Source organism: Aotus nancymaae, unplaced genomic scaffold (assembly GCF_030222135.1).
Source record: "Aotus nancymaae isolate 86718 unplaced genomic scaffold, 86718_ANA_hifiasm-v0.15.2.pri h1tg000043l, whole genome shotgun sequence".
Lineage (NCBI taxonomy): Eukaryota > Metazoa > Chordata > Mammalia > Primates > Aotidae > Aotus > Aotus nancymaae.
This window is the reverse complement of record NW_026988457.1, coordinates 12163562-12179964: the sequence shown is the minus strand read 5'-3', so window position 1 is coordinate 12179964 and position 16403 is coordinate 12163562. Positions and strand designations below refer to the sequence as shown.

Sequence of the window (16403 nt, the reverse complement as noted above, 5' to 3'; positions counted from 1 at the left end):
GTATGACATTGGAGATGAGAACTAGCTAGGGACTTGAGGTGTCACTGAGAAGCCATTTAATTCCCTACCTCCATTACTGACATGGAATTAAAACACCAGAGCAACAGAATACCCAGTTTATTAAAATTTTCCATAATAAATTATAGTGTTTATAGTAAATCTGATCTTTGTCACAGGGTCTTCAGTATTTCAACATTAATCCTATAGTAAAAAGGCCAGGTGGATGGGGCATGATCCTTGACTGACTAGTGTTTCAGGTCACAGCCAAGTTTCTACTGATTTGATTAAACCTTACCTCATACTCAAAGGACACATAGTGCAGATGTTGGTCAGGAAAGTGAGACTGGGATGATGGTATTGGGTTGAGCTTCTTATGCCAAAGGAAAGCTCTTGACCTAGGAAAAGAAAAGGTAACAATAAACTGGGAAGGAGCAATCTTGGCCTCTATTCCTTTGATGTGAAAGGGCAGGCATGGGAGAATAATATTGGCTTCGTTCCTAAATTGTTTCATAAGCTCCTGAGAAGAATGGTATTAGAATTTTAAGTACAGTATTGTATGAATTGCTCACCTGCAGGAAACTGTAGGCATATCCAGCAATATCTAAATTCTTTACCTTTTTCAGCTAGCTGATTAATGGTTCACCATTCCGCTCTAGTATGTCCTAACATGGGTGTGCCAAGGTGCCGTGTACAATAAGGTTTACGCCCCCAAGAGCTGGAGGATCTGGTCAGAGAGTTATGTAAAGAGACACTAAAAAGCTGCCATCCATTAAGGATTGGACTTCAGAGTTTGAGAAGCTGAGTGCTTGTAGTCTTTTAGGGCCAGAGTAGTGATTTGGTTTAAATGAGGTTGTTAAGGAAAGAGCTTGGAATAGCACAAGGGCAGAGAATGAGATGTTCCTGGGTTGAATCAGTTACGTCTCTGTTCCTGCAGTTTGGATTCACTAGTGGGAACTAGAACCAGGAGCTATTGTACTATGCTCCAGACTATTGTTCTCTACTATGTCCAGTTTCCAAGCCCAGTATCCACTAGGAGAAGCCCATTTTCCTCTGGGGAAAGAGTAACTCCTCCCTGACCTCTGAGAGCCAGGAAACAGAACTTAGACACCTGTCAGTCATGCATGACATTAACTGAAACAGGATCTGCTCACAGGCTCGTGGTTGCTCACCTCCAACTACAAAATTCCTATTCCCTTAGATATGCACAGCTGGCTTAGGTTATCTTTCCAGAGCATGCACTTCTCCTGGCTCCCCCAGACATCTTCATAATTTTTCTCCCTGATAGCCCAATAAACTAGGAACAGCTCCATTCTCAAGAACTGTAGCTACAACATTTTAAAGCAAATTTTATTAATATAAAGAACATTAATAAGTATTAGATACCCTGAGAGTGGCATATTATGGTAAATAAAAGGACCTATTAATCCCCACAGTGAGTATTACCTAATATCACTTAATTGCCTGGGAAAACTTCTCATTCCTCTCTCTATATGATCAGTGATTGCACCTCTATTGCAGAGGCCGCAGCTCTAAGAAAATGGTCCAGCCCTGGGGGTGCCTTTGCTAGATAATGAGCATTGGACAGGCAGAGGAGAGCATCTTTTCTCTGCTCATGGAGGATTTGGGCAGGGATAGGTTTCTGTAGCAAGACTTGCTGCTTTCACCCTGGAAAACATTAGCAAATGCTACCCAAAGTGAGTAACAGGATTATAGCCTCACCCCATAGATTTTTCTGATGAAGTTTCAAATATTGGCTGTCATACCTTGGACGTTAAACCCTTCTGTTGCTAAGAGGAATGGGGAAACAAGCAGCAGCCAGGAAAGCAGCGATTGGTGTATGGGCTGACTCTTAGTTAATACACCAGGTTTTTTGCATAGGAACCTGTTGCACTGTTTCTTTCCATGACCTATAATTTTAATTGCCTGTATACCTTAAGTTATCCCAGTCAGTTTTTTTTTTAATTAACTTTGTCGGTTGGGACATAGAATCTTCTTTTTGGGAACAGCTTCCAAATTAAAATTGCCCAATTAATTAAATCAAGCTAATGTCAGCCCATAGATTTTAAGTTTCTTACCTTATTCATCCAACCCCTATTTACATCAGAGATGCATAATAGATATATGTTATCTTTTAAGAGACATATGTTTCCACTGCCTCCCACCCAAGTGTCTTCATATAGAACTCTACTCCTGACAGTTTTTAAGTTACCTTCATCCTTTGCATCACCATTTAATCTATTCTCCAGTTTCCGTGTCTGGACATTTCGGTTTTCTCACCTATTTGACAACTTAAAATGAAAGCTCTTATCATACCAACTCTCAAAGCTGTAATCAAAGCCTTCAAACCATCATGTACCATGGCAGAAGGGTTATCAATGTTTAAAGTAACTTTCATGTCCAAAGCAGCACATCACGTATCTCCAATCCATGCACCCCCTCTTCATGTCCAAACCTGTCAGCCTTCCCTGCTAGGATCTCCTCCAAACAACAGCCTCCTCTCCTATTAGAGGGAACCTCAAAACAGCAATCTTCCCCGCAGGTTAATTCAGACACGAATTGTCATCCCAATGTATTGTCTTAACTCAGTGTCCCAAGTTTCTCCTACAATTACTCAAGTTTTCTTAATCAGAATTCCACCTGAAGAGTACACTTGGAGGAATTATCAATTTTTTAATGATCAGCTTGGTAAGATGGATCCCTGTGCTTCTTGACATTTTATGTAAACAGAAAATACTAAGTGCAAAACTGCAGAAAAAAAGGTGCATAATAGACTATCATGGTTTCCAAACCTAACTGATAATAAATAACTTGGGAAGTTTTCAAAGATGGAGATCCTTGATCTCTATCTCATACAATTTTAATCAAGTAGGTCTAAGATGGAGTCAAAGAGTCTGTATTCTTTGAATCATTCCCCCAGATAATTCTGACCACCAGCTAGAGTTGGGCTCCAACAGTGCAAGGTGTTATGACATTTCTCTAAGAATAACTATAGCTATTTTGTTTGCTTTTAAAATGTTCTGTTTTGAGATAACTGTAGATTAATTTGCAGTTTTGAGAAATAATACAAAGAGATCCCATGTACCCTGGGTGACAACAACAACAATGACACTCTGGGTGTCTCCCTCTGTCACCCAGGCTAGAATGCAGTGGCATGATTATAGCTCACTGCAGCCTCCACATCCTGGGCTCAAGCAATCTTCCCACCTCAGACTCCCAAGTGGCAGGGAAGACAGGCATGCACCAGCACACCCAGCTAATTTTTTTACTTTTTGTAGAGACGAAGTTTTGCTATGTTGCCCAGCCTTGACTGGAACTCCTGGGCTCAAGCAATCTGCCTGCCTCAGCCTCCAAAAGTGCTAGGATTACAGGTGTGAGCCCCCGTGCCCAGCCATGTTTTATTCACCTTAGAGTTTTGAGAGTATTCTATCTAGTCTAGATACAAGTCATTTGCCAAATATCTTTTTCCTAGTCTGTAGCTTGTCTTTTTATCCTATTAGTAAGGTATTTTGAAGAGCAAAAGGTTTTTTTTAAATTTTATTTTAGTGAAGTCTGATTTATCAATTTTCTTTTTATGGATCATACTTTTGGCGTCAAGTCTAAGAACTCTTCGCCTAATTTTAGATTCATAAGATTTCTCCTAAGTTTTCTTCTGGAAGTTTTGTAATTTTACATTCTATTTCTAGGTCAGTGTTTCATTTGAGTTAATGTTTGTATAAGGTGTTAGGTTTAGTTGAGGCCCACTTTCATAACTACAGCTCTTCAGTTGCTCCAGCATCATTTGTTGAAAAGCTATTCTTCATCAAATTGCCTTTGCAGGCTGGGCGCAGTGGCTTACGCCTGTAATCCTAGCACTTTGGGAGTGTCCAAGGTGGGCAGATCACTTGAAGTCAGGAGTTCGAGACCAGCCTGGCCAACATGGCAGAACCCTGCCCCCACCAAAAATACAAAAATTAGCTGGGCGTGATGGCAGGTGCCTGTAGTTCCAGCTACTTAGAGGCTGAGGTAGGAGAATCGCTTGAACCTGGGAGGTGGAGGTTGCAGTGAGCCAAGATCAGGCCACTGCACTCCAACCTGGGTGACAGAGTGAGACTCCATCTCAAAAGGAAAAAACAAACAAAATTGCTTTTACACTTTTCTCAATAATCAGAGGAGCATATATTTGTGTGGATATATTTCTGGGTTCTCTATCTGTGTCACTGATGTATATGTCCATCCCTATGCCAATATCACACTGTTTTAATTACTAAGCTCCATATTTAGCCTTAATATTGAGTAGAGTGGTTCTCCCTCTATATCCTTCTTTGTCAGGATTAATTTAGCTATTTCAGGGTTTGCATCTTTAACTACAACTTTTAGAATAAGGTTGTCTATGCCTACGAAAACACTTTGCTAGAATTTTGAAAGAAATTGCATTAAACCAGAAGGGCGTGGTGGCTCACACCTGTAATCCTAGCACTTTGGGAGGCTGAGGCAGGTGGATCACGAGGTCAGGAGCTCGAGACCAGCCTGGCCAAGATGGTGAAACCTTATCTCTACTGAAAAACAAAAACAAAAAAATTAGCTGGGCATGGTGGCACGAGCCTATAGTCCTAGGTACTTGAGAGGCTGAGGCAGAAGAATCACCTAAATCCAGGAGGCAGAGGTTGCAGTTAGCCAAGATTGTGCCACTACACTCCAGCCTGGATGACACAGTGAAACTCTGTCTCAAAAAAAAAAAAAAGAAAAAAGAAATTGCATTAAACCTAATTATCAATTTAGGGAGAATAAATATCTTTACTATACTAAATTTCCAATATACAAAGAATATATCTCTCCACTTATTTAGACATTCTTTGATTTCATTTATCAGCATTTTATAACGTTCATTAAACAGATCCTCTACATATTTTGTTAATTTTTATCTGAACATTTCATCTCTGGGGAGATTTTCTACATGGTCATGTCATCTGTAAATAGGAACTTCCCTGATTTTTTTTTTTTTAACCAAAAAGAAAATCCTAAAGGGAAACATAGAGGAGTCTGGACTACAGAGCACTGCCACATCATAGTGCAGAAGATGAGTGATTGTTCTATAAAAACAGAAGGAAAGAATTCAAAAGGAGTGCTTATCTCTATTCAAATACACAGAAAAAAACTGTCACTCCAGCAATATTTTTCCTTTGCGTTGTTTTCCTCTATGTTGGGTTTTCCGGTACTTTTCTCTGTGTTGAGCTGGTAACTGCGTCACAAAATAAAAAGTAGATTTTATTTTCATAATTGAAATTGGTCCCCGAAAAGCATGACGTCTACGAAATGTCCTCTGTTTTGTAGACAAGGAAGTACGGGCCAATTGTGAAATTTGCTTTGGCTCTGCACGGGATTATGACTTTTCCGTTTTAAGGACATCCAGTACCATCAGAGGGTTCTCAGGGTATCAAAAGTACTTCTCCTTTGAGTAGGAGACAGATCTAGTCTCTTGAGTTCTAGGGATGGCCGCAGAGAGCCAAGGACCAAGTGAGTCCCCAGAGTCAGCGGCCACGTCAAAAACAGAAACAGAAGTCCTGACATCGAGTCGGCCAATCTAACCACCGGACCGCATTTCCTCCTTTTACTTTCCACTCTGCCCTCCACATAATTACATCAATGCTCCACTGTGTTTATGACACACGGCATGGATTAAGGAGCAGAATGTAAAATGCTCTGCCTGAGAAGGCAGTTACTTTGAACAATTGTTTCAGTTAGATCGAAAGGTAACTGGAAGCACGTTGAATCTAGGGCCTACATTAATCAGTGACTTCAGGCTGTGTCCTGGAACCCAAGGGCAAGGGTACCCCAAGTCCTCAGGAGGGTACTGGAGCTAGGATTTGGAAACCTGTTAGCGCTGCTGCTGGTTCTTCTCCCAAAGGTCTACTTCAGAACATCAGTCTCTTTCTTTCTTTCTCTCTGGTCTCAGTCTTATTTCTAGAGTTTTCGTACTTGAAAATCAGACAATTAAGATTTTTTTACTGACTTGCCTTACGTGATCTGATAAAATTGTGTGGTCTGATAAAGCTAGCACTTAAGAGAAGTGAAAGACTATTGACAATTATCATAAACCACAGATTTTAAGCCCCCCTTTCAGGATTACACGACGTAATATAAATCATGTAACCATTTTGGTCCTTTATTATTTATGAAATGGAAAAATAACATCTACCTGGTTTATTTTCTAGAATTTTTGTAAATATTAAGTGCGTTAACGTATGCAAAAAATGCTATATAAACCCTAGGACACTACAGAAATAGAAGATACTACACCCATGCTTGTCTTGGGATTTGTTATTGGAGATGTAAATAATCCTACACAGTACCTTGTATATATTTTCACACAAGAAGAAAAAATCATTTATGTAAATGGCCATATTTTTATAAGACTCTTTTGAGGTTATTTAAGCCAAAAAATATTGTCATCATTTTGTTGGAGGCAAAAATAAGGACCAAATAAAATAACTTACCAAATGTCACATAAACAGTCATGGAATAAGATCTTTTGGCTACGATGTGATATTAAAGAAACAAGTTTCAAAACCTGAGCCCGGGTCGTCATCCTATTTACACAGAAGAAGGAAGGTGTTTCTTAGTATATAAAATTCCCGGGAAATGACCGCCAAGCCAGCACTTCTGGAAGATGGAAACGTGGAGTTTAAGACTGGTTCCCTCAGTTTCACTGATGACCACGTCCTGCTTTCTCCTTCCTCATAAATGGAAAGCACCACTATACCTAAAAATTCGAGCCCTCCGTTTACGGATTCCAAGACGCCTACTGCCCTCTAGCCCCCTGGGAACATGCAAAAGATTCTGCAGCTCCTGGGATGTAAGCGACTACTCCTAAATCAACAGATTCTCTTCGGTGCATTCTGTGTTCCTCCCAATTGGCTTGGATATTCCTGAGAGACAGAAAACAACAATGCCTTAATGTTATCGAGTGAGGAATTTGATTTCTGAGAGGACAAGAAGCCATTAAGTAAGAACATGTTTTTGCCGTTATTTGCTTTAAAAAGATGAGCCAAATCATACCACAATTTTACAAATACTCTCAAGGGGAACCAGAATTCTGCTGTTCTAACACACTGAAAAAGTGAAAGCAGCTTCAACTCCATGCTCTGGAAGCATAGCCGAAACTGAAGACAGATTTTCTGAAGGTTGGTTCCTTCATGTTTGTCCTCAATCATAGTGACCAGCCCTTGTTTTTTCTTCTCCTTAATAAGTGAAATAGCTCTGAGAAGGTCTGAAACTGGAAAAACCAAGCCATGTCATGGCAATGTCATCATTAAAAGCATCTGTTATTTGTTTCTTAGGTCACATTCTACAATGAAAATGCCCAAAGAATCAGCCTCTGTCCATTTATTATCAACGCAGGTATCCCAGATTTATTCTGCTGTATTAGTTTAATTGGAACATTATTGAGAAATACAAGTTTCCAATGAGAAAGGAATAAAAGTCTAGATAAATTACCCAAATAACATACGGCCTTTTCCTATGAAGATCATAAGCAATTTGTATGCCATTTGTTTTCCAAGGGCAGGGTTTTTTGTGTGTTAAATTGAAATCTAAAGTAAGGTACATTGATTTACAGGAAATTGTACCTTTACCCACAAATTCATCATTTACAAATACTATTTCAGGGGGCTAGATTGAAAGAGGGCTTGTTTTTTGAGCCAAGAATGTCATCAACTGTGTCCATATCTGTTTATAAACAGTTTTTTCCTAATTCAAAGATTGAAGGCTCACAAAAACATTTTTTGAAATCATTTAAAATAAACGACATAAAATTTAGTCTTAGGATTCACTTCCAGGGAAAACCGTATTCACTTATATTTCAGAGAAAAAGAGTAGGGCAGGTAGGGGACATCTAGGGGATAAAGGGTGTAACCAATTGGAAGGTTAGTGCCAGTTCCCTAGGAAATGGTACTGGTTCTTTCTCAAACTAAAAAAGAATGATTGTGTGGCCCTGTCTCCTTTAATATGAGGATTTTTAAAATCCCCCAGGGTTTTCCATTTGCCACTCTGAGCTTACAGACAGTCTTTTTATTGCCCAGCATATTTATTTGCAGATCTTAAAATGTGTCCATATGTCACGGAAGATATGAGGCTTTGGTGACAGGTACGAAGATGTGTCCAAAAACCACTTTTCCAGGGCCCAGTGCCTGAGTTCTTTATTTAAGAGTGTGCATCCGCAAGGAGAATTAAGCAGTGAACACTGCTAGTTTAGACGGGGCTCCTTGCTCCTCCACCCACCCAGCTTCCTCCATTTCCTTTCAGTTTCAACTGCGATCATACTGCAATCAAGCCAGAATATTTTTCCATTTCTAATCCTTCTAATCCAAGGCCTTATTGCTAGGAAAGTTTTCTTCTTTCTGGTAAAGGGCTCAAAGAAAAAAAATGTGTTGAGAACACAAAGATGTGGGCGTATTTGCCCATCTGCACAGGATGTGCCCACCTGCTGTGCTCACACAGGAATGCAGAATTATCAGCAGAGACATGGCAAAGTGGCAGGAAGCGGGGGTAAACCTATTTGACTCTCTGCTGTGTCTTTCCTCTGGAGTTTCAAGTGCAAATATTCAATAACCAATGCATGTGTAGTTTAAACACACCTGATGCTTTCCTGGAGGCCGTACATTATTCAGATGTGACCAAGAAGTGCCACAGTTTTGAAATCCCATGGACAATGATTGTGGCGGGAAAGGCATTTTCTCGTATATTACCTGGATGCTGGTGACTTGGGTATCATTTGCTTTTGCCTTGACTACCTAATCATTTGCTATAATGAAAAGAACTAAAGCATCAATCATCAGCCTCAATTCTGAAAGCTTATTTTTCATTCGTATTGCCTTGAAAATAAGGTTTGATCTTGGTTGGGTTCCAAATGAGGAATTTATTATATTTTGCTCCCCCGTGCCATCTCTTGGCATTGAGGAATTAAGGTACTATCACAGGCAGAGGAAGCAGTACTGGTCGCTTTGCTTTGTTTAGAATACAAAGAACACTGCCAACTCTACCACAGAGAGGCAAGAACAAGGGAGGCATCTGTCGCCCACCCACTCTGCTTACTTTCCCAAATACAATCATCGTGCCTTTATGCCAGTGGTTTCAAGCAGCCGTGAGAAAAGATCTGCTTTATCCTGCTTTCCATTGCAGACAAGTTGCATGGTTCTGATCTATGACTCATTTTATTTTACTTGGTCCTCCCCAGAATCTCATCCTATGTATTTGAAGATCAAGTTAGAACAGCTAATTAAAATTGTGTGTGCAAGAAGCAATCAGATAACCGTCTGTGTGATTCAAGCTATTTGCTTGGGGAGGGAAGGGGAGAGTTCTTTTTGTTTGTTTTAGGTTAACTTTCATTTTCTTACTCTAACTGGGAGGGTTTTTTTAATGCATTTGCATACATTCCATAAATTCCACGTCCTTTATTCCTTGTTTGCTTCCCCTTTCCTTTTCTGTTAGTGTCGCCTTCTGTTATAAACCTACTGCCACCCCCTAAGGTATCAGAGTCTGACACTGACCTACAGAGACATTTTCAGATGCCCTTCCTTGACCACACCACACCTCCGAGGCATATCACGCCCCTTGGACTCTTCTTTCAGTCTCCAGTTTTCTTTCTTTCGTATATTTTCTTCTCTTCTTTTGGGGTGGGGTATATAGGTTTGGGATTTTGCATTCTTTCATTTCAAGCCTCATGTACCTTCATTCTCCACTGAACTGGCGTTAACTCTGGCCCAGAACCTCCTCAAGTTGCTGCTCCATTTGCTCCTTCCAAGCCCGCTGTTACACATTATGCTCTGAAAACATCCTAGGAGATAAATCAGTTTCTACCTCTTTCATTTCACAGATGGGAAACGTGAAACAAAAAGGGACTGGAGAGCACCAAGCTAGAGGTGAGCTGTGATTCAAGATCCCATCCTCACTTCTAGCTGTATCCCAGCACAGGCAGTCCACCGTTCAGCTGTTCCAAGATCTCCCTTCAGCCTCCAGGAATAACAATTGAATAATGCTGCTAATGAGGTCTGACTTGTATTCCTGAAGGGAACCTTCTCTTGGTAGACCAGATTCTTATCATTTCCTATTGCCGTATTCCAAAGCCCTGGGCACCCACAGCCTCTCCTTCAATGCACACTGTTATTCTGGGACCCCATTTGGCTGAGATAAACCTGTTGTTTAATTGGTTTTAGGTGGTTACTGTTCCACAATCCCTGGCCTCCTTCTTTCCATCCCCGATCCCCAACAGTCAAAATAGATCATGATCAGTTCTGTATATTTCTTTATTTAACCTTCCTGCCAATCAAACACATAGAATCCATTTCAGGTAATGACAGAGAATTTTAACTGTAGCGATTAGCCACAGCTCATCAACAAACAGCATAAGAACCTGCTGAAATTTTCTCTCAGAAATCAACGCTCTCAGCTGTGATGTGCTGATTGAGATAATGAGCGGCAAGATGAAAATTAAGGAATAAGAGAATGAATATCTTTTTTCTTTTCCTCTCACTAAGAAAAGGAAGAAAAGCAAAAGAAAAAAAAGGGGAGAGGAAGCTAAGAGCTGAAGTTTATTTTCTAACACATTCCTTACTTAATTTTTCCCATCTAAATCTGATTAAGTCTACCACTTTCCAAGGCTTTTGTAGATTTCCACCCGTTGTGGCTTTCGGGCTGAAGAATGTCTCTGCAAGAATGTAACTTGAATTTGTCCTTGGTTGGTTGAGTCTTAAAAGCCACGGTGCCGAGAGCTTTTCTCTGAATCCCTTTTCCTTTTACCCCTCCTCTTCCAAAGGATGGATTTTAATATTGACTTTTGTTTAGCACCAGTGCCTTGTTCTGGGTGTTTTGAGTTTTAGTCGTTGGCAGGTAGACGCAAACCAGTGTGCCTTTGCCGTTGTTCCTCCTGGAATTCCAGAGGCATCTAGGCCACTTGGCTCTGCTGCCCTCATCAGGGGCAGCCCCTCTCTCCATGCAGGGCAGCCCCTCTCTCCATGCAGGGCACCCAGTGGACGAAAGCAAACTCTTACAGCTCTCATCCCAGCCCGGCCCCTCCCCTCCTCCACCCAGAGCAGGATGGAGTTGGGATGGAGAGACAGACTGCCCTGGAGGTTTCATTCTCTGAAGTAAGAGCCTATTAGGGAGAGCAACACACGTGCAAATCTTAATCTTTTCATGTTTCCAGTCACTCAATGAACTTCAATTATGAGATTATAAGATTGAAAAGGAGGCTTCGGAAAGCGGTGTGTGTACACAGTGTGTGTGTGTTGGTGAGGCAGATGAAATAATTTCTGCTATATATCCAAAAAAGTTCTTTTGCAATTCCAGATTGCAAACTTACCTACTCTAACAGTTACCAACACTTACCTACTCTTAACTGACCCTCTGGCTTATTTACTGACTTGCCTTTCATCTGCATAGACAATTTTGTGTATAGGTCTATGTTAAACTTTTATGGTGTTTATTGCACAGAAATAACTATATCATTCCCCTCTGAAATATAAAGTGCATGTATATATGCACACACAAATCTAAATATACATGAGATATACGCATTATCAACAGCTTGACACTAATTAAAAATGAGGTATACATTGATTAAATTTCACATGAAAGATAATTGCTTCCCGTTTCATTTAAAATACATACACACACTCTCAGTGTACATATACTTAGATATACACACACATTATATCTGTGCGTATACATACATATACATTGAATGAAACAGCAAAGAAAACATTAACATTTGTGTGCACATTTTTCTTTTTCTCATTGAGATTTCATTTTCTCCTTTCTTTACAATGGATCTTCTCTTTCCCAGCGAAAGACTCGGCTAAAGAGACAAGCTGCTTTATAAGGGAAAAGCACCAGGCTCAGCGCCAGGGGTCCTGGGTTCGAATCCCACACTCTATCTCTAACAGGACATGAGATCTTAGCTCGTTTCTTTAACCCTCTCTGCCTCATTTCTGTAACAAAAGAGCCCCTATAAAATCGTGTGGGAAGGAGATCACATTAGCTAGCTCACAGTAGTGTAAGACTCTTGATTGAAATCCACAACAACGTCAATTCTAAGATCTTCAACATTTTTCACAGTTTAATGTCTCTGAATTTGCATTTCATCTTACAATGGATGATGCATTATATTTAATTGGCATGTTTTCTTTCTTAATGGCACATGAAGCAATGGTATTTCTTACAATTGATGATATATACATTTAATAAAACACAATTTGGTTTAAAATTGTCTTGCCAGTTTATGGTATTATTCAAAAGTCATGTTTTCTTGTTAATAAACAATGAACCACAGAATCGATCTCTCTGGCCTGTTCTGAACAACTAAAGACATTGACTGAGACAAAGTCCCCAGCTGAAGCAGAAGAGGAATTAGGTAAGAAGAAAAAGATGTCTGTCTCGAAAACATATTACACATAACAGCCACTCACTTGGTTTAATGATCTGGTGTTACTGTCCTGAAATTCTTTATAATTTTGGCACAAGAGGCCTTGAATGTTTATTTTACACTGGTCGAGAAAAATGACGTAGCACATCCTGATGAGAAACTTACTTGGTTAAAAAATTAAAGTCTGTTGATTCTTCTTGTGTTCACCTTCTGGCCCCTGGCATGCAAGACTGTGAGTGCCTCAAAAAGAGTCATGAACTTTGTGAGCACTGGAATCAGCAGTTTCAAGCACACTTTGTTCTGTTTTCAGCCTTCGTACCCTCAGCCCACATAGGACAGCAGTTACAAGCTGACCTTGGGATTCCGAAGGTTAGAAATAGATAACATATTTCAAAACCTTTAACTTTTAAAATAAAGGCCCTGAAGGAAAGCCTTTTTTTTTTTTTTTTAACAATTTGAGGGAGAAAACCCTGAAATTTCAAGGCATCTTTTCATACTTTCATACAACTCATGTTTTACGTAACATGTTACATAAAGCATATCCTAAAGTTATTTCTTTGATTACTAAAATAAAGTTACAGTAAGCATCTTTTCTGCTTATATTTTTTATCACCACCTTGTAACTCCACTTTGTGGAGGGATGAATATATTGGGGATGAATATATTGCAAGCAATTTTCTCTGCTAAAACCAAAGTATGCAAGGAAATTAAACCCTGTCCTTTGAAATTTATCACCTAGAATCAGATTCCTTCCAGCAATAAATTGTGAACCTGATTCTATAAAACACATACTCTAAACACAGAATTTCTGAGTGACCGAAGTGAGGAAAGTGAGGATGTTGATGAGATGAACTGAATAGGCTCACTTAAAATGACACATTGAATTGGTGAAATCTTAAGCATTTTTGCCCAAGTGGAAGACTAAAAGTTGTCTCTTTGCAAAGATGCTTTAAAATCTAACATTTCTAAAGGCTTCACAGGTATGACTGGCCTGTCTACAGCTTTAGGAAGTCTTTGCTGCTACCTAAGCAACAGAGATTCAACGAATGAACAAGACAAAGGTAACAGTGTTAAAAGGAAAAATAGTAAGTGAAATTTCAAAGGGATCACTACAGAGGACCAAGGACACCCAAATCTAGACACTCATTTTTCCCCTGGCCTTAGGGAAATTCTTGCAAGGAGGATAACAGCCAAAGGACACTCTTTGTTACTATTAACTTTGAGGCCCAAACCGCAATGTAAAATTGGAATGACCGGTCCTTGAAGGTGGTGAGCCCAGGCACCGTGGTGAGTGAGGAGGAGTCTGCCACTGGGGGAGGTGCTGGTTTCAGGAGCACACAGGCAGCCAACTTCGCAGAGCAGCCCAGCTCCTTCTCGGAGAGAGAAGCAGTGGAAGATCTTGGAGTTCATCCTGCACCACCTACCCATTGACCACAACCAGCTGCCTGAATGAGTGGCTGTCCCTCTCCATGGTCTGGGCCCACCATCTCCTCCTAGGCTGCAGTTACCGCAAAGACTTTTCAGACAAAGTGATAGAACTGACTGGTGGGGTTGAAGTGGAAGGCTTGCCACAGTTCACTACCAGAAATGATTTAATGAATGAGTAGAGCTAAACAGAAGACTAATCACACTGTCTTCATCAGCTACGGGCTTAGAAAGGAGGCTGGGATGAATGGGACGCCAACCACAGCAGCTCTCTTAAAACTCCTGCTATCACCAACAGAATAAGGCAGGTGAAATGCAAAGGAATCTGTCTGGATTGGCTTTTTCTTTAAGTTCTCATTCTTCGACTAGCTATCACTGTAAAAGTCTGCATGAATATTTATGCATTCATAAATCATGCACTCTGAGTTCATCAACATTGTAAAAGCCCTTATTTTAATTTTAGTTTTTAAATGTCAAACCTTGTGTTTAAATGCCCTTTTTTGTTGATGTTATAATAACAAGTAATGAACTTTATTGTTTGGATTTTTTAACAGTGGAGGGAAAAAAAGTGTGGTGGAATAAACTGAAATAACTTAGGCTGGAGTACTCCTTTTGAAGATTTCTGAAAACAGATTCAATAACATCTATCTAATCCCCCAAAATCTGGACACAATCTGTATCACATCAAGAGCTTAAATACAGTGTTTTTGAGGAATCGTATAAACAACACAAAAGGTTAAGGATTATGTTGTCTGATAAAGAGGAATTTAAAATCAGAGTTCTTGGGTTCCCATTCTTCAGCTATTTCACACTCATTCTTTGGATACCTCCTCTTTTATTCCTCACTGGGGGTCATCTCATGATGACGTAGATGTACTTGAGTACCTGAAGACAGAACTTTCTCCAAACCCACATTTCTTATGAGAGCCACGCTCTGTCACCACATCTACCTCTAGAATTGTAGATGTCTGCTTAAGTAGTCCAGAGTCCGGGGTATGTATCTAAGTATCTAAGTTTTTGATATGGTTTGGCTGTGTCCCCACCCAATCTCACCTTGAATTGTAATAATCTCCATATATTAAGGGTGAGGCCAGGTGAAGATAATTGAATCATGGGGGCAGTTTCCCCGACACTGTTCTCATGGAAGTGAATAAGTCTCATGATACCTGATGGTTTTATAAATTATAAATAGGAGTCCCCTGCACAAGCTTTCTTGCCTGCCGCCATGTAAGACATGCCTTTGATTGTGAGGCCTCCCCAGCTGTGTGGAACTGTGGGTCAATTAAACTTCTTTCCTTTATAAATTACCCAGTCTCAGGTATGTCTTTATTAGCAGCATGAGAACAGACTAATACAGTTCTACAATGCATTCTTCTCCAAAACAAATACAAAGAGGACATGGCCACATTCTTCTAAAATGTCTAACTAACATTACTATACCACCAGCCTCCTTTTTCTGAGTTAGTATTTAGTCTAGCACCATAACTTCTCATATTGCTTTCTCTACTTCCTCTTATAACTAGCAAACTCCCCAAAACGCAATATCACATTTTTGACCCTATAGAAACAATAGCCACTTCCATGCTTATTACTTTTTACGTAGGTTCTGGATAATTTGGGGTCAAAGAGGAAGGAAGGTCAAGAGAAAAACAATGGCACAAGAACACTGCAATAATTTGCAAACAGATCTTTTAAATGTGTTATCTTTATAATGTGGGCATTATTGTTATACAAAAACAATTCAACAGTTTTAAAAGGTGTGATAAATATTAAGGGACATATGACTGTAAAACTTTATCACTTCCCTTTTAAAGATAAGAGGCAAACAGTGGTTGGGAGAAGTAATTTAGAAAAATTTGTCTTCGTGAATAAGTGTATCTAATGTTTTCTTTCAGTGGTTGTCTGCCAAGAGTGATCTTGCCCTCCACCTGTACCCCAGTGGATATTTGGCAATGTCTGGAGATATTTTTGATTTTCACAACTTCAGGAGGGGGTGCAGTTCTACTGACATCAAGTGGGTAGAGGTCTATAATGCACAGGGCAGGCCCTGCTACAGAGAATATTCTGGCCCCAAATGTCAATAGTATCATAGCTGAGAAACTCTGCTCTATTTTATTAATGGAAGAACCACAAAAAGAGGGTGGACTGAGTTCTTTAGAAAAACTTTTCACAACCCCTAAATGGGTCACCTCCATTCCAGGGCACTCATCTGCTCAGGTGTTAGTCTTATGGGGACAGACACCAAGAGTCTGGTCTTCCCAATCAATCCTCTCTTCATCCATTCTTTATATTTCTAACTATGCCAGCTCCAAACAGTTCAGTCTCCTCTAGTAATTGGACTGACTCTGCCCCCTGCCTATGATTTAAACAGCTGGAAGCTTGACTTTGACATGCAAAAATCAGAAGTCTGGAAGCTCGAGGAAGCAAAAATCTGTGCAGATGCTTAAAAATAGCCTGGCTCAAAGAGTGTCAAGAGGGAGACACTCTAGTCGTAAACATTAGGGAGCGTATTCTAAAAATGTTCAGAGTAGAATCTGAAAATCTAGCAGAAAGTCCCTTGTCAGTTTGATTTTACATGAAA

General features: G+C 40.0%; 1 long non-coding RNA gene across 1 annotated transcript in view; it reads right to left on the bottom strand.

Annotated features, from left to right (window-relative positions):
* Positions 1-278: 278 nt before the first annotated feature.
* Positions 279-16403, bottom strand: part of LOC135268787 (uncharacterized) — a 46567-nt gene continuing 30442 nt past the window's right edge. Inside the window, exon 3 of the long non-coding RNA XR_010337139.1 lies at positions 279-395. This is a non-coding gene — a long non-coding RNA (uncharacterized LOC135268787). The remainder of the gene's footprint in view (positions 396-16403) is intronic.